This window comes from Argiope bruennichi, chromosome 3 (genome assembly GCF_947563725.1).
Source record: "Argiope bruennichi chromosome 3, qqArgBrue1.1, whole genome shotgun sequence".
NCBI classification, from domain to species: domain Eukaryota; kingdom Metazoa; phylum Arthropoda; class Arachnida; order Araneae; family Araneidae; genus Argiope; species Argiope bruennichi.
Genome location: NC_079153.1, coordinates 6,631,764 through 6,656,773, shown reverse-complemented (window position 1 = coordinate 6,656,773; position 25,010 = coordinate 6,631,764). Strand labels below are relative to the sequence as shown.

General features: G+C 27.7%; 1 protein-coding gene across 7 annotated transcripts in view; it reads left to right on the top strand.

Moving 5' to 3' along the window:
• The window catches only part of LOC129963088 (flavin-containing monooxygenase 5-like), a 115,026-nt gene that overhangs the window by 53,851 nt on the left and 36,165 nt on the right, over window positions 1-25,010 (top strand). For 4 of the 7 annotated variants that reach the window (XM_056077131.1, XM_056077132.1, XM_056077129.1 and 1 more), the window contains exon 3: window positions 12,386-12,486. The exons of 2 other annotated variants lie outside the window; for them this stretch is intronic. The gene's annotated coding sequence lies outside the window, so the exon portion shown is untranslated. Of the gene's footprint in view, window positions 1-4,370; window positions 4,434-12,385; window positions 12,487-25,010 lie in introns of those variants that run through there. One more of the 7 variants, XM_056077134.1, reaches the window with a different exon arrangement.

Sequence of the window (25,010 nt, the reverse complement as noted above, 5' to 3'; positions counted from 1 at the left end):
ATATAGATTGTGTATTATTAATTAGGAATTTAAATAAAATTGTTTAAATAACCAAAGCATTTTTTTTGTATATTTACATTAACTTATTGAAAAGAAGACAGAAAAAAAGCTTTAAATCCCACAATTCTATTTTGTTTTAATTTCCAAGTTTGTAAGGTTTAAATGCGCATTATATTTTTCTCTATTATAATCAAAATATCTATGGAAAGTATATAATGCAGAAAAATCAAAATTTAACCTTTTTCTAGATCTCAGTGGAACATGAATTATCAAATGATTACGACTGAAAAATTATCAGCTTCTAATGGAAATATAAATGTTTGGAATTGTTTCAGAAATTGAATATCCGAAAAATGAAACCGATAATTAACCTATACATGATCTTGAAACAATTAATTTCAAAATCTTTCAATGAAATTCTCATTCTTCATTTTTTAAATGTTACTCATTCAGTAATGCTTAGTACTTGATAAAATATAATATCAATGTTTTTAACTGCTCTTGTCAACATAATGACAAACTCCAGCAATGAAAGGAAATTCATAGACTGTCTGAAAACTTCAGTGGATCGTGAGGTCGGATTTAAACTTTGGAAAGAACTAGAGACCCTTCGATCTTATCCAAATAATTATAACAAGCTTTAGAAAATTTAATCGGTATTTGAATGATCAAATAACACCTGACTACATGCAATAAAATGTATGCACTATAGATCAGTTCGGAACACTGATTTTGTTACTAGGTAAGATGTTCATTTGCATTACATCAAGCAGAATTGCGCGAGATGAGATTTAACCGATTTCAAGCAAAATTTGATTTCTGAATAGTTATTATTCTTTAAAATTGTAGGTCATCTGGTTTTCAATGGCTTTCAGTTATGACGAATGTGAATTGTAAATTTTATTCAAAGTATTGAAACTTGCTAAAACAGTAGACTCTGAAAATTATTTTTCATTATCTAAAAAGTTTGAGCAAAGATGTTTGACAAATTTACTCAAAAAATTAACTGGGGCTTATTTAAAAAATCATTAGATGAGAATTTGTTAGAAAATGATTGGAATTTAATTCGTTGTGGGAATGTATTACAATATAGCAGGAATTATTCCATTTTAATAATTCATTAAAAATTTACTTGAAAAATCTAATTTTCTGTGATTTACTAAACGAATTGTTGACTTATTTTATGAAAACTGAAATATTTATTATAAAAACCAACTAAAGTTTGAAAAAAATTAAAAATTTATTTTTTAATTTTCTGGACAAAGGAAAAAGTTTGACTTTGCAACCATACTACTTTATTTTTTTCTATTGCCTGAATAGGTGCGGGAAATCTTGTTTGGGACGCGGTTTTGATGCTAATTTTCATCTGTCTTTTCTATTTACTGAAAACAGATTGATTATCCGTTCTTTTTAGTGCCTACTCTATCAAATAATCAATCATTTTCCCTAGTTGCAGAAGAAATGGAAGGCAGAAGAGTTAAAAAGACGTGAAGATATATTTATATACTGAATAAGAAGTATACCATTAGTTTTTTGTCGAAAGTAAGCGATTACTTTTTAAAATGCAATACGATAATATATTAAGCATTCACAATTAGTTGGTTGATTAAACAGTATATGCATTGCATTGGATTTTATGAAGATTTAGATCGGAATTATATGAGACTGTTTAATAGGGTCATATCTTATGTCGCTGTGCAATGCTGACAAATTTATCTTATGTTCTTGCCAGAAATCATGATGTTATTGCTAACAGTTATTTCTATATACATCCACACTGGAACAAGATATATTTGCACATTCATTTCAATCATTTTCTAGATCTAAACTCATCAGGGGATTTCATTGAGTTGCTGACTTGATGGAGAAATTCGGCGATTGATAATTCGTCATCGTACCTCATCTTCCTTGTAAGGCATGTATTCAGATTGGAATAGCGCCAATTAGAGCTTCTTATTTAGTCTCATTAATATGAACTTATTTTGGCAGGGTAATTTCAATTTTTTCGTTCTCCACATCAAGCTATACATCGTACCTTTAATATCATTGCTTATTTTCATTTTTGACTGGACAGATTATAATAAAACCAGTTTTCGTGTATATAACCCTTTTTCAGGATTAATACAAATTTTAGATATCACTGCATAGTTTTCAGTGTGATGAAAATAATGTCATTCGAACAAATGTTTATCTTTGTAAATGATTTGTTAACCAATTTATTTCAGTTTACATGAATTCAGAATTCGAGATCAAACCTAAAAAACAATTTCTTAAAGAATAAATTGGATAAATATCTGAAAAGTTAAATTAAATAAATAAACTAATGAAAAAACAAATTGAAAAGAATCATAAAATTCTGTAAATATAAAATCGCCATTTCATATATAAAAAATTATTAATACTAATTCATAAATAACAATTAATTTTGTTGCTTTCATATTAACCCTTTCACTACTGACCTGGTCTAACCGATAGTGTAAATTCTATACTGGCAGGCCAGTTTCTGTTTCAAACAAGGGATGCAAAATGTGAAACGAGATATCATCAAAGATATCTACACTTTACAATTCAAACTCCTTACACCTGCACTCCTCATTAGAAACTGAACCTGCCAAGCCAGTATCGAATTAGCTCGGTTGGTAAGGATAAGTAAGTAGTGAAAGATTAAAAAAAATCATCGAAGTCGATATTTTCACTATGAAAGACGCATAATATATCAGAGTAATTGAACTTATTTACTTAAATAAACGTAACATATTAATGGTTTGAGCAGATTGATGGAAGTAGTACAGGTATAGAAAGGGGGAGTAATAATAGAAAATTACTTCAAAGCGCAGATAATTATTGATTCTGGCTCGAAAGATATTATTTATTTCGCATATGTATCGGAAACCGATTATATTTTTTAAGGATAAAAACCATTTGTTTCCGAACACATTGAACAACACAGAGCGCATTCTTCACTTCTGTGGAATAATAACCTTTTCGTTTCTGTGAATAATCTTTTGCACCTATTATAATTACTATTTATGGCAAATGTTATTTTTATTGTGCTTTTCCTTGAATAATGTCTCCTGTTACCGAAGATAAGTCTTAATAAGATATAGAAAAAATTGCATATTTTCCTTTTCAATTTTCTCTAGAATCACTTCGAAACCGGAGATCGATACTTAATAGAATGCAACAAGATGTGATGGATAGGATATTTGCACAAGATGTTCGCTCCGATATCTTGTCAAATAGGACCGTAAAAATTCAATTTTCTTAAGAACATGAAAAATAAATTACACGTAGAAAAACGCATTGGATTACATTTATTTTTTCAATATATATATATATATATATATATAATTTTATCCAAATTAATTTCCTACATTTTTTCCTAAATTCCTAAAAACTTATATTAATATATTAAAACAAGTTTTTCAAATTCAAGTCCCTTCCAAATTATTAACTGATAAAAACGGTACTTTCACCTCATCTAAATTCAAACATTTGCTCAGAAATTACAGTGTCAAACATCTGTTAACATCTTCACTTCATCCACAAACTAATGGGAAATATGAAAGAGTTAACCAGTCAATAGTAACTAAATTAAAGTGTAGGGTCAATTCTTCTCCTACCAAAATTCTTGGGACTAAACTTTTACAACAAGTAATCCATGAATATAATTTAACACTCCATTCAGTTACAAAATTTCCTCCTGCATATTTGTTATTTGGCACTTTATCTTATCCTCCTCCCTTAACTCAAAATCAATTCTATCCTCCAGTAGAAGAAGCCAGAAAATTAGCAAAAGATAATACAATAAAATATCATGATAAAAATAAAATAAGATATGGTGCTAGATTTGTAGATTCTCCATTCAAACCTGGTGACATTGTAATGTATGAGGAAATTAATTATCCAAATCGTAGAAAATTATCTCCAATATTTTCAGGTCCATATGAAATAGTATCTAAAATTTCAGATGTAAATTATGAAGTAACTAAACCAAATACATTAACAAGCAAAGCTAGTGATATTGTCCATGTATCAAAATTACGAACCACCCACCAGAAAAATTAAAATTAAAATTACCCACCAGAAAAATTAAAATTAAAATCACCCACCAGAAAAATTAAAATTAAGTTATGAATAATAATTTAGACTTAAAAAAAAGTATTTCCGATGTTTCTTCCACATAAACCCCAACTTTGGTTGGCTCGTTGTCTGCACTTAAGAATTTTTTTTTTTTCCTTCAAGATGATGATAATGATGATGCGATAGATATTGCAGTCTTATTGAGATGTGAGTATAGGGTCAACCTCACAATTAATTTCTATCTCTTTCTATTTTTATCCCGGATATGTTATTCTCTACTTTGGAAAGAAATATTCCTATATGAGAGTAGAAAGAGAATAAGAATTATGTCCCCTCTTCTTGAGAATTAGGTAATTGTCTCTATTTTTTTCTAATTTTAGGTCATTAAGTTTCACCCACTACTAGAACTTAGTTGACAAGGTTTAACTATGCACTACTAATTGGCTAACTAGTGGGTTAATATTTTTCTTTTAAAATTATTCATTTTTATGTCGTTTGTTTTGAGTATTAATGTTATAATGAGAATTTGAATCTCTATATTTATTGTTTTTAGATTGAAGTGTTACATACAAAAATCTGAACTATGACGATATTTTATCTATATACCTATAATAAAGCTCAATGTGTGTGTGTGTGTGTTGGCGCTCTACAGGCCAGACCGTTCGACCAACAGCTATCAAATTTGGTACATGTATACCTTAGAGGTCGGGAATGTGCACCTGGGGTCCCTTTTTTTGAAATTTTAATTAGAATTTTAATTATTAATTAAAAACTAACCTTCCCGCCAAAAACATCTTCCATTTTCCCCACCGCCAAATAAGTAAGGCATCAGTTGTTTTTTTCTCCCAACAGTAATGAGGCTAGGGTTAACATTTTTCGACGGATTATTTCAAATGATTCTGTTTATTTTCTTAATGTTTTATGCATTTAAAATTAAACATTGTTAATTAATCCATGTTTCAGATTCATTCTGAAGTACTTTTGAATTAAAATAACACAGAATAAAGGAAATTAAAAATGTCTAATCTGCATAGCGTTACCCCAACTGGCGTAGAAAAATTTACGCATTTGCGTTAACGTAACTGGCGAAGAAAATCCACGCATGCGCATTGTTCTGATTGTTGGCATGACAACCAACGGACGATTTAAATTATTTTTAGGTTAGGTGCATGCTTTTGTAAGTAAAATGTATTTATGTTAGTTATATATTTTTTTGTATATGCTTATAGTTTTAAGTACATCGTTTTTAAGTAGTTTTTTTAAACCTGTTTTCGACCGATTATTTTAAACGATTCATTTTATTTTCTTAGTGTTTGATGCATTTAAAATTAAACATTGTTAATGAATCGATCTGTTCATGATGAATCTGAGAAATGTTTGTTGACAAATTCTTGAGATATTACATAAATTAAGAAAGATATTCTTTAGTGACCATAAAGTTTAAACGCTCAGTGACTCTGTTATCAGTAATCATATTATTAAAAAAATGCTTTGTTTCAGTAAAAAATATTATTATATTAATTGCAGATTAATCATTTACACTTAAAGCATAATTTCTACGAGGGGTAACAGAAAATTAGAGAGATACATATCACGCTATAACTGAAGGCCTTTATAATATTATGAGTGACTATCAAAATTTGAAGTTTTAAAATATTTTGCCGAAGAATCTATTAAAGTTGGAATTGCGTAAAATATTTAATGGTACGACTGGAGTTTTATCCCCTGCTTGGCGAAATTTTAAAAATCGCAAACAACGGCCTTGCGAAATGTTCAAAAGCAAAGAAGCAGATGTTCAATTATAGTGCATAATAAAGATTGTCAGCTTTGGTGCGTTATTGCAACTTGGCGAAGAAGGGGATTAAACTCCGGTTCAACCTATTTAATTATTAAAATTTAAACGAACATTAAGATTGGCGAACCGGCTGGTCGCCAAAGGCGGCTAGTTATTATATAAGTTCAATTTATTATTCCATTGTTTTATATTCCATTTGATGATTTTGGTGAGCCTTCTACTATTAAAGGACACTGTGTGCAAGCATTCTTTAGAGACATTCCTCGCCAAAAAGAGACAATCTTACAGAGTGAGAGACAATTAACTGAGTTTCTGTAGAAAACCATTTTTATATTATTATTTTGGTGTTGGTGGATATTTAAATTTATCTAATATTTTCACAGATATCACTTTATCTTTTTGATGTTCTAAATAATCTTGTTTCAAATGATTTCTGTATTAATGTAAAGGTAAAGGAAACTTGTTTATCACTTGTGATAGGCCTTTACATTTTAATTTCTTGCTTGAATACCACTGTAAGGTATGTCTGTTTTTCGAAGGGTCCCGTTTGCGGTGGGGGAAAAATTGTTATGATATTTTAATATCTAATTTAATCCAAATTAATTTCCTAAATTATTTGCCTAATTCGTCCCATGTCGGGGTCATTCTAAAGAGTTCTCTTGTTTCCTGATCCCATTCCACGTATGAAGCTGTGTAAAAATTACTGTACCATCAGTACAGGTGTCAAGTGAAAATGATCCCTCCTTTGGCTTTGTCAAAAGTCAACACGTGTATTCAGTCGCCAAGTGGCCGGAAATCCCATGTTATATAAGACTAGTGATTATTTGTTTCGCCCCTTCCTTACTTCTGCTTTTGTTTCGCACTGTTGTGGACGTGTTCTGTCCGCATCTCTACTTGTAAATAATTTTGTTCTTCCTGAGATGGAAATTAAAGAGAATTAAAAAATCCAAAGCGTCTTCTATGTCTTCAAACCTATCTCCTACTTTTCAGAAATATGCTTACACACATGCACACTCTTTTCTGTCTTCCGCCAAGATTCTGATTCAAAAGGTAAGTTTACAGGCGCGCGCGCGCACACACATACACACACACACACACACACACACACACACACACACACACACACACACACACATACAAACACACACAAACACACACACACACACACACATACAAACACACACACACACACACACACACACTAGCATCTTAGCACACTTAATAGCACACATTATCATCCAACAAATTATGATATAAACTTTATTGATTATTCCCTTTATCTTTTTTGATTACAACACCATATAATTCAAATTGATATTTCAAAAGATTTGGACTTCCAAAAAATTATTAAATTTTCCATACGACATGGAGAAATGAAGGCTTAAAATTGTCTTTTCCTTGTCAGTTTTAGTAAGATACAATTTTTAAAAATATTAGGCCGTTTTATACTGAACAGAAGGCATATTAATAATTCCATATATATATATGTGTGTGTGTTTGCGTGATATTTTAAAATCTAATTAAAACATAATTAATTTCCTAATTTTTAGCTCAATGCAGCACATATTAACTTCATTCTAAAATATTCTCTTATTTTCTGATCTAATTCAACTTTTTCTATTTAATTAATACAACAGAAAATACTGTAAAAATGCTTTCGGCAGCAGCTCCCACACTCCGAGTGAAGGGATACAAAATTGCTTATCTAAACAAATTCTTCTAAAAGATCCTTATGATTCCCTTGTCTGTGGTCGACACGTATGGGAAATCTCTATTAAAATCTCACAGTATGTATTCACAGAGATAAAATTTCATTAGTTTGTCCTCATTTCGCTTCGTGTCGTTCTGTGCTGATATGCTCTTCGCTTTTGCTTGTTCATAAATCATATACAGAGAAAGAAGGAGAGAGAGAGAGCGAAAGACCTAGATAAATGAATATAGATAGATGTGTGTGATAATTCGTAGTTATTTCAGTCTTAAAAATAATTTCAAAAGGATTTGAAATCGGATTCATTAGCTTTTGAGTTGCATGGAATAACGTTATTTCCCAACTATGATGAAAACAGGATATCAGAAAGTTCCTTTCTAAAATTATATAAGTTCTAAATACTTTCTCATGGCTCCTTCCTGCATTCTTAGGCAATGTATTTGGTTGCGTTTGTCATGGGGACAAAGATAGACAAAGAAGTCTTGGTGCTAGATAAAAATTGGATTGTATTCTCAAAATCATGAAAAATAAAAATTATTAAGAACTCCACGACTGTTTCTTCTAAGATTTGAAGGATACAGTAAGCCAAAATATTCTATCAGTATTTATACACTTCTTTGCTCAATCATAGATAATAGAGAAAAAATATATATAATTCTTTCAAATTTTAATGACATTTCACATTATAAATGCAAATGAAAAATTAGGAAGTTAGATATTAAAACAGCTAAAATAAATTAAAGCTGTTGATATTCATTGTAGGGAATATCTATAGTTTTTTAGAATATATTACTATTTCTAGAATATGTTAGCATGGATTTCCGTGTTGCAATATTTGATCTATATATCTTTCCGGGTGGATTTTTCTCTTTGGAATCTCGTTTGCCCCAGGAGCTATATTTGCAATAATTCCATGTCTCTATTCCCTAGATGGAAACAGAGCGAAATTTATACAAACAGTATTTTCTATCTTCGAAATTCAAAATTTTTCGTATTCATATTTCTTGAAAATTGCTTTTGGTGCTTGTAAAGCCTTTGTAAAAGGAATATGAAGTAAAGGAATTTTCGGGGGAATCTTTGGTTGAAAACTGTTTGTGAAAAAATTGAATGTAAATATACTGGAGAATAAATCATTTTATATGTAGAAAGTAAATAACTTTGAGACTTTGTAAAAATTAGTATTTATTTTATATTTTCAATTTTTAACAATTACAATTTTACTGCATAATAAAGAGAAGTAAAATTAACACACATTTGATATTAACACATGTTTCATATTAACACACTTACATTCAAGCGTTGCATTTAAAATGCTTAATGTGCAGAATGTGTCATAGATTCATTCAGACTTTAAAAAAATCCATATTAAAAGAATAAATGCTAGGTAAAAAAGGCTTGAATATGATCAAAGGCCCATTGGATTTTTTCCATGCATAAATTGTGCTAAAAGTAAATACAATTCTAGATTAAGCTTCATCATTCTTCCTATTGAGGTGTTTCATACAAAAGAGGATCAATAAAACACCTGATTGGAAATGTCATTATTAGATCGATCATTGGTATTTAGAGCTTTTTTACACGAATGGTGAATCCACAATTTCATTGCGAAAACTTGACACAAAGAAAATTCAGAAAGTGCAAAAACGCCTTATTTCATTGAATGACATATTAAATTTAGTACACTGTTTTGAGGAAATGGGAGGTTGGACGGGCTTTCCACGAAATGGTACATCATCTTTGAGCTTGGGTCATCTCCTTGTTGTAAGATTTGCCATGGAAGAATTGGCAGCCGATACATTAAAATGAGAATCTTAGTTTGTGGGAAGTTGGAAAAATAACAGGAATTCTGGAATGATCAATCATATGCATTCAAAAAGGGTCGGTATCCATACAGGATACAGGCATTTCACCAAATATTATTGGCAAGTACAGATGAAAGTCTAAACTTTTCTATATGACCCCTGAGGCGAATGGAAGGTGACCCAAAAAGGTACTGAATGTCATGTGGTTCTCCAGTTCCTGAAGTTTGAAGAGACGGGTTTTTCTGTTCAGACATCGTTCTTGTCGTCTGACCGGGATTCGAAATGAATAGTTCCGTCCTAAATCAGCTCTCCTGTTGCTTCTAACAGGATGTTAATATTACTTAAATAATTCTCAAGAAACTACTTTGTTTGGTTTCACAACGTTTTTCGATCTGGACTTTTTCTTCGGAGTGTTGACCTGCATAGTCCCTGCAAAGCTGTACGTTTCACTTGTGTGGGGGCAAATTACACCTGCATATAAGAAAGAGGTGATCAGTTTCAGGCAGGATGGCCTCCCACCGAACTTTGTAGGTGAATTAAAAATGCTCATGAGAAATTATCTTCCTGAGGACCGAAATGATAATAAAATAAAAGACTTTTAATTTTTGTGACTCTCATGATTTCCAGTCTTGTCTACGAAGACTGGTAACATGGTGCGAAATGAATTCAAAGATGAACACAAATGAATGACCTGAGTAGATAATTAAGAGTTAAACCTATAATCAAATCAAATCACGAATTAAATAAAAGTTGAAAAATTATTTTAAACCAATCATTAGTTTAAAATTAGCTGTTATTAAATGATGCTACTTTAAACATTAGTTTTCTAAGTACTTAACATATAAAAGCATGTTTAAAAAAAATCTTAAACCATGTTAAAAATATTTGGAAAGCTTTGAAGGTAGAGTTTTAAAGGAATATTTCAGAAATTGTTTAAACTTGTAATATTATTTATTATAGCTAGGCTGTAATATTTAAATACTCTTAGGTATAACTTTCAGCTCTGTTTTTAATTTTAAAAAATTGTTGTCTATTCGTATTTTGCACCTTATCTTTCATGCTCTTTCTTTCCCAGTTAGAGAAAATAGAAAAAAGGAAATCACTATAAGCTTTTTTTAATGCTTCACGCTACGCAAGTTAATTATGATTGAGATGCCAGCTATTTTTAAAATATTTAAATCTTTAAATACTTTCCCCAACAATTATATATTTTTTTTCTTAAAAAAAATATAGAAAATTTTCAAAGTAATCCGAAAACGTCTTAAATTCTAGATTTTTATAAATTTTACAAATCGCACACTGAGCTCCAATGTTTATGCATTATACAACATTGTCTTCACAAATTTCAAAGAATTTATGGAATTTCTTTTTATATTATAAACAACACCGATTTAAAGAATGTCATTTGTAAGCATTTCAGATTGAAATTAATAAATATAGTTATCTTGCAAATATCTTGGTTTCGAACCGATTAGAAGCATGACAGGAAAATATTCAGCAATTTTATTTATAAAAGAATCTTTGAATGTGGTATTCGTTAAACATGTTTAAAATTTTAATCCTTATTTCGTTTGATAATTGGCACTTGAGCTTCAATACCATCGTTTAGAAATCAACATACAACATCCTCATTAAGAACAGGACAGTTTACGATTACTTAAATCATGTTCGCCTCATGCCCTTCTGTACATCCGGTCCTCTGCTTTAAGAATATACAACCGGGGGGGGGGACATTGATATAAGTCATATTCATATAAAAATTCAATTGATAGAAACAACAAATCCAAGTGTTTTAATGCCAACTGGTACTATAGAAACTCTTAACTGGTAATGGTAAACCAACTGATACTGGTAAAACAGAATTCCAGATATTAAAAAATTTAGATAGACAATAAAATTAGAAGACAATAAACTCAGGGTTAAAAAAAACCTGTAGAAAACATTGTATGCTAAATATGTTAATTAAGCATATTAAAAGTTTAAAATTACTAAAATATGAAGCAAAAGCAAATCTCACAATTAAAAAAAACACAGGAACTTGAAGTTACAGATTTTGAAAACATAAATCAAAAGTTACCATGCAGAAAATAAACAAGATGGGTAACAAAAACCATAGTAAAAATAACCAAAGGAAATAAATTCAATAATGGTGAAAACAAGCAAGTAATAAATAAAATTTAAAAAAAAATCCGTTAAAATTTTAATTGAAAAAAAGTAATTATAAAATGTATTTAAATTAATATGTAAAAACGAATTAAAAAATACAATATATAAAAAGGAAATAACCGCGTAGAAATGACATTTATCTCATTAAAATGCTTTTGAAATTTTATGATGGTGTGAAAATAATTGATGCGTATTGATTTGTTCGGAAATTATGGCGAAAAAACATAAATCTTTCAACCTCGATTTTACCCTTTTTAAAGGGTTATAGAATCTTTTTTAATAGCGCATGAAACCTTTGTAGGTGTTGAGCAAAACATGTACCAAACTTTTATTCGAATCTTTAAAAAGAGTGGAATCAGAGAATCACACGCGCACACACACACAGAAATATATATATTTAGTGCAGATCAATAAAATACTTTCAGAATTGTAAAATTTTGAATGGAGGGATTAATTTATCATTCGCGTTTAATTGACTTTATTATTACTTATTTTTATAATGTTTTATTTTGTAAGCAACAAAAAATAAATTGTATCTATTGTTTACCTCTATAATAAAAATCTTCGAAACATGCCTTTTTAAGGAATTTATACGTAATACAGAATATTATTTTCAACGTTACGTCTATATTTTCCATATTTTTAAAATGTTTTTAATTAAACGTTTATTCCTTTATTTTTATTTTAGATTAACTATGCTTTTAATAACTATTTACTTAAAGGCAAGTGCGCCCAGCAGTTATTTTATTTAATCAGCACCCGTACTTATTCAGTTATGGTAGCTGAAGGTTACGTTCTCATGATAAAGTGTGACTTTGACTTTTCTTGCAGCTCTTTTTGATGAACTGTTAGTTAAAGTTTGGAATTCGAGCCCAGTAATAAGATTCTGCGAATCTACTACTTATATTTCAGAATAACCAACGACCGTTGAGGTAAGTGTTTTCTGCATTTTCTTTGCCATTTTAAAAATAACGTATTCGGAATTGAGAGCTACATTACTCATTCAAAAATACAACATTTCGATAATTCAGTAATAGAGAAAAAAGGAAATATCCACGATTGTTGGCAAATGCTCTTATGAAAAATACACGCCAATATGCTTCTTTAGTAGCGAACTGAAAATAAAAATATTAGATAGAAAAGAACTTTGTTTTAAATAAATGAATGATGTGAAATCAAATGAATAAAAATAAACACAGACAAGCCCATCAAAATGACAAGAAAAATGTAACAAAATTAAATTGTGAAATTTCCCAGAAATTATATGTTTACATATAATTTATATGTTTGGAGCATATATGTGTTGTTAATATGTATTTGCAAATTTTACTTTTGATATCTTAAATTGAGCTTTTGTATCTGCAAATTCATGCTTTTGCTTTTTATTAGAAATGTAATTCTTTTATATGGTATAATGGCAATTCCATTTGTTTCACTTCAATGTTATTCAGCTAATTCTTTGATTCTTTTATATTTTTTTGTGTTTTACAATAGTATTGTTGTCATTCCTTTTTAATAGTAATTGTTTAAATTATTGAACTTATTAACCTTAATTAAATTATGATGATAATTAACTACTTAGAAATTTATATTTTATATCAGTATATTTAGAAAATATGCTGGACCTTTCATATCAATATAATAATAAGCGGATATGCTGGAAGGTCCTCTCCTCTTGCCTCTGGTAGCATACCTTCAAAATGTGCTTGTATAAGATACCTTCATCCCTTACCGGACTATTTTAATAATTAGCAATGTATTTTCTGCTGAATTCAGATCAGGTGCTATTCACTCAATCACCCAGCAGAAATTGAAGTCGGACGTTAGAAATAATCTTTTTCCTGTTATCCGGTATTTTTATCACTTCGTCACACATTTTAAGTGATATTCGATCAAAAGATTAATTTAATCTGCTTGAATCTACATGGCAGATGACGTAAGAGATAGGAGAAAATGCATTCTTGCACTCACTATAAAGGACTTAAGTCTGTTGCAGACTATTGTGAATAAAAATTTGAATTGAAATAAATCATTATCGCTTTTTTTCTGATTCACGTGTTTTTTCTTACACTGACGATGACCCGATTAAATTTTATGTGCTTGTAATATTTTTTTTTCCTGAAAATAATTTTAAAATATCAAGCACATTTTTTTTTTGTTCATTCTGTCATAAATAAGTAAGTTTGATGTTTTTAAATTATAATCCCCTATACATCATGCATGCCATTTGCTCAGATATTCGGCATGGGAATAGAAGAAGTTTGTTTCAAAATACAATGAAACCAAAAATCTCATCGAATTCATTCTACTTCCACTATTGCCATAAGGATCGTATGGTAAAGTCTCGATATCGAGCAAGAGGGATCCAGTTTCGATACTCGATTGCACTAACGAATCATCATAAGCGTATATCTAATCCACACTAAATCTGAATTCGTGAGCCAAACTCTCTACTATTGGTGGAAGCTTGGAAAGGGTATTACCAGCTCCGGTGTCATTCTTGTCATCTCACAGGGCATAAAATTGCGATGTTCGTCTCAAAATAGCATTAGTTTTGCTTTCGATATGTTGTAGATATTCGATGATAGTGACATTAATGTAACTAAACTGACCCCCCCCCCCAATTACTTATTAATTTTACTATCTAGAAGCTCTGTTTGAGAATTTTGATATGATGTAAATAAAATATATTAAAATGCTAATATTATTCACAAAAAAGTTTTATTAAAAGAATAACTTCAATGAGGTAACGCAATGTTAATTCTTACTATAACAACAACGATATAAGATAACACGAATATAGTTAGTAAATCGAAAACAGAATTGAAATGAAAAATAAAATTTTCATATTAAGCGAAGATAGGAAACAGAAAAATGATAGTGAGTTGTATGAATTCTGTAGTTAATTTGGTGCAGATTTATTTGAAATCGGAACAAGATATTGCACTCTAATCTTTTGTTTCATTTTAGCTTGCTTGTTTTATTTTAGCTAAAAGAATATTCTTTTTGATCTGATCATTTACTTAAGGACATTAACCTAGTGAAACTACTCATCTCCTTTGAGAGCGTGAAAATATTTCCATAAAATAATTGAAATTTCGCTATCTTCAATTCGAAAAAAAATGTGTTAAATCTTTCGACTTGCATGCAAATGAAAATTTTGATTAAGGTAATAAGTAATCAGTAGACGTCATTTGAATTTCTGCTTCTATTCTTCCGACTGTCTAAGGAAATTAAAAGAATATGGATATATTTATAATTCATGACTAATTTGCAAAATAATTTTTTGATATTATCACATCCGCGAGTTTTTATACAAAAATAAAAGTATTCTATTCGGTTCCGTGATTAGCAAATATTAATCATTAAAACAGAAAATAACAGAAAACAGAATAGAATAAAAGAAAATTATTAGAACAGAAAATTTATAGTGAAAATATTCTATGTCTTTACAAGTTTCATATTAAGTTACAAAATTGCGATACGTGTTCTATGCTGATATCACGATGGATTTGAAATTTTCTCAACAAAAAAATTTTTGTACTAACTCCTTTTAATTTTATAAAAACAAATAATTGTTAATAAACTTACTGAATTTACTGAAAACGTTATTGTGATTAATAATTTATTTGTTTAAATTTTTGAAAAAGAAAAAAAAATGAATCATTTAAAAAAAATTAATCACAAAAAATTATTTATATTACTATTCAATGCAAAGGGTATTTCATTTCTAGGGATCAACTGCAATTTATTATCAAGCTCTAAGGCAGTTGATAAACTGACAAGGCAAACAGCAATGTATCATGTTGTTTTTGTGAGAATTGTTATCTCCTACTACTTCCCGGAAACAAAATAAAGCAATAAAAATTAAATGTTCAAAACTTCGTTTCATTTCCTAATTTCAAAAAATAAGTTTTTCACTAATATAGCAATGCCTTTTTTTGACATGATTCAGCTCATTTCTATGTTTATTTCCAATATGTAAAAAAAGAAAATGATTAGTTTGTAAAATTCAGCGCCTATATTATTTAGTAGAAAAAAAAACTATTTCCAATGCAATGAAAAAAGTTCCATCAACGAATCTGTCATATTCTTTGACTTTAATATTCTTGATATTTAAACACGCTCTGAAGTGTATGTTTAAATTTGTGATATATACCAAAAAATGATTATTTAACTATATTAAATTATTATCCAAAAATGTAAATAATTATTTTTTGTATGAACAGACAATAGAACCAACGTTTGTCTTTGTTTACATTCAGCAAGTCACACATTAAGTTTAATAGAGAGTCACTTTCAATAAAATGGGAGTGGCTAGAAACTACTGATGCATTGTTTTCATTATTGAGCAGCACAGAACAAATATGAATCTCCAACATTAATAGGAAAAAATTATTTTCATATATTTATGATATTTTTGTTAAAGCTACTTTAATTTGTTTAGAATTCAAATTATGGTTCTATCTACCGTTTAATATTTGCATTTGATGAAAATATTTTAATGTAAATTGCATTTGTTGCTTTGAAGGAGCTAAGGGCACAATAGAAAAATATCAAAAATATCTTCATAAATAATGTTTTTCCATAATATTATTTACATGATAGTTTTGATAAAAGTTTTTATGAAACACATATATTTATAACTGAACATATTTTAAGACTAGAAGAAAGTATACCATGAAAATGTTAGCAAAGTGTTGTCAAATAACTTAAAACATGATTAAACATGATTTTTATTAGTTCCATCCACTCAAGTATATCTTAATAGTCATTATTTATTTTGCTAATGTGAAATGCGATTCTCGGGAGAGCAATGGACACTAAAATAGTAAATTTCAATCAATATTCTTTGAAAAATGCTGTTATAAATGCCTCCAATCAATGAAGAAATGAGATAATATACTTCAAAATTGTATAAATAGTGTATTTTCTTAAAATTGTAGATAATTAAAAAAAATTCCGTCCATCTGATTAAATACAAATTAAATTATTTTCAGAAATAATCATGGGAAAACTACGGCATGGCATATAATTGCAGAAATGACATATCTTGGCTTAACTACGAATGATAAGTGAAGCCGAATATGCACTTTCCGTTTCATCTGCAAAATACTACTTATAATTGGACCGGCATATCGCCGTTGTCATTCTTCTCAATGTAATCATTATGAATCAACCGAATAACCGTAATCCCTAGTCATGAGCTGCCGAACAAGTAATCCTAGATTAGTGGTATTAATTTGCTGATCTTCCAATTCTTAGTCGAATGCTGTCCCTCTGGTTGATAGGTAATACAAATGATTGCCTTATATCGACATAAATAAATATATCCATATTAGATTTTTTTTTAATTTCTTAACAATCTTTAAACTGATTACATTTGGTTACTGAATCTTTATTTCTTAAGAAAAATTAAAATTATATTTATTTTCCTTTGGAATAATAAGTTTCCAAATTTGTGTTGCCAAAAACATAAAATGAATCCTGAAGATTTTAAAATACCACTTTTTTCTAGAATCAAAAGTTCAATATGTTGACTTTAATTTTAATTATAGCTATTGATTTTATTTATAGTGAAACTCCCAGCTTCCTTAAACAATAGTATACCAGGACTTTTCAGAAATGTAAATAGACTTATAAGTAAATGAAAACGATTTGTAAAAAGAAAATATTGTAAAAAAAGTAAAATCTCAAATATTAGATATTTTGCATTAAATTTTTAAAAATAATCACAGCCAATATATACCAAAATATATCTTACATATTTAAATTTGGTTTTCCTTAATATACGCACATAGAAACATTTTTCATTCACTCCATTTTGTGCTTATCATTCATTCAATGTCAGGAAATTGAAACGATTAATTTTTTTAAATTTTAAACTAAATTTTGAATAATTCGCCTTCAGCTCTGATGCATTTTTTTCATTTCTGTGTAATTCAAGATTTTTCTTTACTTTAGATGAAATTCATGCAAAGAAATTTCTAAATTTGTAAAGATTATCTATACCTAAAATAATTTTATTCGCAGGATTATTGTTTGTAAAAATTGTTTTAAATTTCATGTTTATAGAATAATTTCTCGAAAATAGTCTTAAAATAACAAGAAAATAAGGCGAATTATTTTCGCAGCTTCAGAAAGTGTAAGTCAAAAGAAAATCAACGAAGGTTCTTGAATCACGATTCAGAAAGATTTGTAATCACATCATGTAGTACTCAATTTGCATATTTCTTAGAAGGCAGTTTTTTTTTTCTTTTCTACCTCTCTTCTGTCATCTGTCCCAAAGAGATGTTTTTGAATATTTTCGTGTAAAGATTCTAGAAAAGCAAACAGAACGAGATTTCAGCATGAATGTATTTTATATTTCAATTTCTGTCGTATGGAAGTTCACATTCCTTTCTATATTCCCCGAAGTTCTCCATTTTTTTTATCACTTGACTATTTCTTTGTGAGCTTACAGTGCAGTTTCTGAACAGATTTGAAATGAGGAAATTTCTTATGGATTTCTGCTGAAGGCAAGATGCGTTACGATGAGAAACGAATTTATTAATGGTTAACATGTTGAGCCAAAGCGTGTGATAAACTTTATGCTTTAGCTATAATTTGCAAAATTATTTCTTATGTTGGCGAATTTTCTCATTAATTACAGTGTTCAGCTATTTAAATAAGTTTAAAATTATTTTCAAAATTTTTGAAACACAAAATTTTAAATATATAATTTTCAGCATAAAGATCAATAAAGAAAGAATACAAATATCAGTGCTGTTTTCGCTTCCAGCAATCGATATTGAGTTGAGATATATTATAATTTATAAATACAAATTGAGAAGGTTAAAAAGATTCCAAGCTAATAAGCATTCTTAAAAATTTATTTTATGAATAATATTACATCAGTAATTTTTTGCCACAATATCTATAACTACGTTTAGGCTACTTTTTATGAATTATAATTCACATTTTAAAGTTATCAAATCATCCCATTTAATTTTTTTGCTGTCATACAATTTATTGTTTCCACTAGTAATACTATTTAAAATTATTTGTTTCAAATTTCGAATTCAACTAAAATTTAGTGTTTCAGAATTTAAATATAATTTGTTAAAATTCAGATGAACACTACTTGTGGCAATGGATATTTTATTAAAAGATTCTAAGAAGTGAATACTTAAAGCAATTTTTTTTTTTTGTAAATAGGTTGACATAAAACTCTCAGATTTTTTTTAATAGACAGTTTCGAAAAGAGAATTAATTTTATATATCAAGCAGATACATTTTCAACACCTTTACTTAAATACTACCTAATAAAAATAAATAAAATTTAAGCGGTATAAAAAATTTCTCTAAAGAAATTTGAAGAAGCAAAATAAAAACGACAGTGTAATCTTAAAAAACAGAAAATCGGATTTGAGAAGACGGGAAGAAAAACTAAATCTATGCTTTGTTTAATTAGTTTCAGATATATTTGAAGTTATAAATTCCTAACATAAAATACAATTCTGCTTTAATGAACAGCAGAGTTTTCACCTGAGGAATAATGAAATGGATTCTTAATCAAATTTTTTGGAGAAAACTCCAAAGATCATTTTTTTTTTTGCTTTATTATTTCAGTAAGTAAATTAATGCAGTTACACAACTTATCTAATCTAAGAATGGATATGTTTCTTTCTACAAAAATAATTGAACAGTTTAATATATTTACATAGGGAGAAATAGGATTCTTCAGATTCATGCAATAAAATATTTTGATTATGGAAGTCAAAATCCACGAATGGAGTATAACTTCTTAAAAATTATTTCTATGGTTCTCTACAAAAACATTTATAATCACACTTATTTGCCAATTATAATTTTTTATTAAATATAATACCTTGTGACGAGTTAAATGATAACTAATTATAAAGTATTTATTTTATAATTAATTAATTTTGTGATTTGTGTTCGAAATATTTTGCATGAAGTTTCATATTAATTTTACATAAGATTTATTAAAAAATGCACTTGATATTTCGAATTATAAAATATTTTGTTTTATATTGTGATGAAAAATATTTTTTTTAATCTAGGACACACTTTATAATGAAACAAGCTATACATTTGATATTTAGTAATCACTACAAGGATTTTTATGGAAATATAATTTTATGATCTCTGCTGAAAGAGTTTCTTTAAGAAAAAAAGCTTTTCCCAAAAATATTAAATTGAAAAAATGTATATTTCGTATATGGGCTGACCTGGATAAGAGTTTTAAATTCTAACTAGCTTTGGATTTCTTTGAAATAGTTTTCAGTAATTACATTTAGGGAGTAGTATTATGGAACATAATGTTTTAACTGAATTTTTGTACTACTTTATCTTAATGCTTGCTAGATGGCGAAAGCTTCATTATAAAAATAAGTAGAATTTTCTCACAATTTTGTAGGTTTTATAAGAGTAATTTTTCACATTTTTTATTGTCCTGCGTGTTTTGAAAAGTGACATTTAACAGGATTTAACTTTAAATGCATGGAACATATTAAACACAAAATATGTGGTTGCTTATATACTTTTTACATCAAAAACTTATCGACTATAAGGAATCTACTACTCTCTACTCTCTAGCAAGAATACTAAAGTAAAAATTCGTTTTGTTAAACTGAAACGTTTCTCAAAAATAATACAAAATAAAATTAATTAGTAACCATAATATTTTTTGAGTAAATACACAAATTAATTAGTAAGCATAAGGATATATTTTTTGAGTATTAATACAAAAAAATATAACATCACCATTTCGTGAACATAAAACATTTACAGAAAATCATATGCCAGCACTGTAGGGCAATTTCTGGAGTTTTGTGAGGAAACGAATTAGATAAATAATCTCAAATAGCAGTGTCTGGGCACTTTTCCAATGTTTCTTAGTTTTCATCCAATAATTGTTTCAGACTGCCGATGTATCTTGATGATGCTATTTTTCTATAGTTCTTGAAAAAAAAATCCAATTGTCTTTTATCTTTTATCGCTATGGGCGCATTGATGCCCAAAAAATTGAAATACTATTATTTATAAAATCAAAATAAAATTGCTCGAAAACTTATTCGATTTTTCTTAGTAACATTCAAGTAATGTTTCCATTATTTTCTTTATGACACAATCTTTCATTTAATCTGCTTCATTATTTTATAAATAATGTAACAAAAGATAGTTACATTATTTATAAAATAATATAATATAATATTTCCTCTCAAAAACGTTAATAAAATAAAATTAATAATAGCAAGGTTCAATAGAGTTAGATTTAAACTAAAACGATTGGGAACACAATTCGAAATAGTAATCGCATTTTTTGAGAAATAAATTTTTATCAGTAAAATAATCGCATAACATCTAATTAAAATTTAATTTGAATTAATCTCTAAATATAATTTAGAAATTCACTTTAATGCCTGAAAGAGATTATTGAAACAGAAAATAAGTTTTCACTTGCTGAAAACTTAATTTAAATTTTACCTAAATACAATATTTTGCTTTATTAATTGTATTCATGTATGTAATGATATAAATTTCAATGAATTCATAAAATAATTATTAATATAATAATTAATATAATGTATAAAATATAATAATAATAATTTCAATAAATTCATTAAATAATTTTAATAAATAAAATTAATTTCAATATATAAGTTTCAATAATTTTCAATGAAAAAAATTTCGATGAATTCATTTTTCATTATTAATTTTTGTTATAAAATAATAAAATACTTAATACATTACAGGTCATGACATAATGTAAAAATATTAGAAAACATTGTAATTTTATATTGTGAACAAATATTCACTCGAATTACTTTTTGGCATGCTGTAAAGCTCTTTATAAAATGCCTTTCTCAAAGTACATAGGGAAATATTTTATTTGTAACGTTTCATAGTTACAAATAAGTCATTTTCCATATTGCGTTATATGATAATATTTACCAGTTATATAAGCATGCATAGTATGATATTTTATACGATAATATCCTTATATCTTTTTTGGATTGGTTGGATTTCTTTATTTTGGATATAATCCTAATATATTATATAAAAGAAAAAAAATTAAAGTCCTTGCAGTGCAAAAAACTGCCTGACTATACATAGAAGTTAAACTACCATCGAAATCTGGAAAAGTTGAATTCTTAGAATATTTTTATTTCAAGATCGTTTTAGTATAACTTACATTAAGCAAGTATAACGGTAATAGAAATTTAACATTTTAACTCGTCCGATGAATTTAACCGATGTTCTTAAATATCACAAATACATCAGAGTTTTTATATTTTAAACTCTAAAGTTGAATTGCACTATATACAAATTTGTTGCTTATAGATATTAGATTTGAATAATTATTGTTTCAAAAAATATCAATGTTTAACATGTAACATAAATTATTTTTCTAAATTATTATTGATTGCAAGGAAATGTATTTAGTTTTAAATGGTTTTCTAAAAACAATTATACAGAAAAATGGAATTTCTTTACTGAAATAAGTAAACATCTTATGACTATGTTTATAATGAAAGCTATGTATTTTTTAGTAGTTTCTAAGAAGTCAGTTTTCGTAGAGAAAACTATCTTCACAAATTTCATTTATCTAGAGGTTTTAAATTAAATTTATTATTTTCGTATAAACCAAATTACTTTCTATTTCCGACTTACTACAGTGGAAATGTTTGCTTTTCATAGTTATAGAAAAAAAGTAAAATTATCATATACATTCAAAGTAATAGTTTGAGATACAATGTGCTTATATAATAATCATCCTTAAAAATTTTTTAAAAAATAATCCTAGATAAAATGTTACTTTCAAACATAATATAACAACACATTGTTCAGTATGTGATTCTAATTTTAGTCTGAATATCACATGTAAAAATACCAGATAAATGGAACTCGTGTATAATAAAATGACTAAATAAAATAACAGAACATATAAATAGATGAAAATATAAATTTAAAAAATGCATTGTATTTTAAAACAAAAAAAAAGGCATACTTAGATATTTTTGTTTGCGAGTGTACATAATTTGAAGAGATGTTTTTAAATTATAAATATATGCATACGGCATTGTTTTTAGAAGCCTGCAAATCATAAATAAAATAAAACATAGAAAAATTAAAAATACAATGAAAATAAAAATGTATTCACTTGGAATGATATTTTTCTTTGTGTAAAAAGGAAATATATAATATTAATGGAACAAGAAAGCAATTAATTCCATATTTATCAATATTTTGTTCCGTGAATATCTCGTTTTCATACGCTGTACTAATAAAAATAATTTAGCTATTCAAAATTATTTCTAGCGACAATTTAAAACTATTTAAAATAAAATAAAAGCAACTAAAAAATGTATGCGATTCAATATGTTTTGCATACTTTTGTCATTTTTGAACTCTTCTCCCTTCTTAAATACACACTCCTGATACAAAATTTCTGATCTCACGATTTCGTCCCAAACGCCCTCTAATGCAAAAAGAAGACAATTTTGAATACTGAGTGCTGAGAATATTACAAAGTTTATTTTTATTACTTTCACATTTTTAGAGCCATATAAATGGAAATAGGATCGACCTTTTAGCATTTTTTTTTCCAAAAGAGTTTAATACATTTCTCTGAACTCATCGGAAAATATGTGGAACGAATACTATGAATAATGCAAAAGCGAAAAAAGAGGAATATGGTGAGATGAGGAAAACTCATTTTAGTTCTATTTATGCTTTTTTTACAAAGTATTTTGACTGTATAAAGGATTTATAGTCAAACTTAAAAACGAAAAAATCGGAATCGATCCCCCGCCGTAGACGAAACATTTCCCATCCCGTACCTGTGGGGAGCGATTTGGAAAAACTATAATTTCTTGTTTAATTTATATATTTGCATAATGGTTATTTAAAGTATCAAGAAACATTCAATCTTATCAATTTCGACATTTTTCAAGCTTAAAATGTCGCAAGAAACTTGGAATAAAATCGATAAAAGCAAAAGGGTTTCTTTCAAGCAAGAAAAGAAAGGCTAGAGGGAAATTTGTTATTCCGAGTAGGTTCAAATGTACTAATTTTATGAATGTATGCAATAAATTAGATTACGTTATTTATTTTTCTTCTTTCATAAAGTTTTATTTAACATTATTTTTCTCGTAAGGATGAATTCTGTAATATATTTTTCGTAATTTCCTACTGTGCCGAGATATTGAAACTTTGTACATTGGATACCAATTAGCTATCTTATAATTCTTAGAAATTAATTATTAATCAATCAACTGATTTAAATTTCAGTCTAAATAAGATTTCAGTATTCTCTGATATATAGTATCTCTACAAATAATCTTTTTTCAGAAAATTCTGTAAAGATTGTTTTTCTAATTTTAAATAAAGGAGACTTTTTCATATTTTTTTTCAATTATTCAGTTGTTGTATGGTTTCTTACATGGGGATATGAATATATAGTATTCTACCTGAACCAATTTCCCATTATTAAAACCGAGAATATAAACCATTAAATATTTCAATACAACAATTTAAAATTGAATATAACGATATTTCACTATTTCTATTCATAAATTTCATTTTCATATATTCGTTGTCATTACTGAAAGCAATTGCAAATGAAGAAAATAATTAATTACTAATTTCTCATGAGAACTCCATCCTTTATTACTTTTAATATCTCATGCTTTAAAGTATGCGAGAATTCACTTTTCAATCAAACCTAAATAATTTAAGGAAATGAAAATGCAAATATCCCCGTGCAATGCCCATTTCATTCCAAATAATTATTTGACTCATCACGTGTACTGTGTCCCTTTCTGATTGCTTCGATCGCTCTAATTAACATTCTTGCTCCCTCATTAATTTCCCGGCACTCACGCCATGCTTTGTTGTGAAAACTAGATGCCATATTACTAGACATACTTCCTTAAGATTCCCTAAATTAGTAGTTTGACTTTCAATTAAATTTCTCCATGTGACCAGTTCATGGAATAGATTTCAATCTCGTTCGTGAACATGTAATATCAATTTCTGGAGAACGCTTTTATAATTAAAGTATTAAACAAGTCTTAGATTGCTTGATTAGAATATATATATATATATATATATATATATATATATTCTATTCAATCAATACAATTTAGAAAAATATGTATTTTCTTCGCAGAAACCATAATTTAAAAAAAATTCAATTAAATAATTTAACATAAAACCTTAAATTGAAAATTAATTTTTAACCATTTTTTCCAAGTATCTGCTATTTTGACAATTTTAAAGGCATGGAAACTTAAAATAATTAATCAAATAAAAACAAGAATTTTGAATGTTTTTATTAACAAAAAAGTAGAAAAACGCACCCCAACAATAAATGTTGGCTAAAAAATTTTTTAAGAAATATTTCGTATTTAAATATTTTTTTTATTTTATCAGTAGTGACATATTT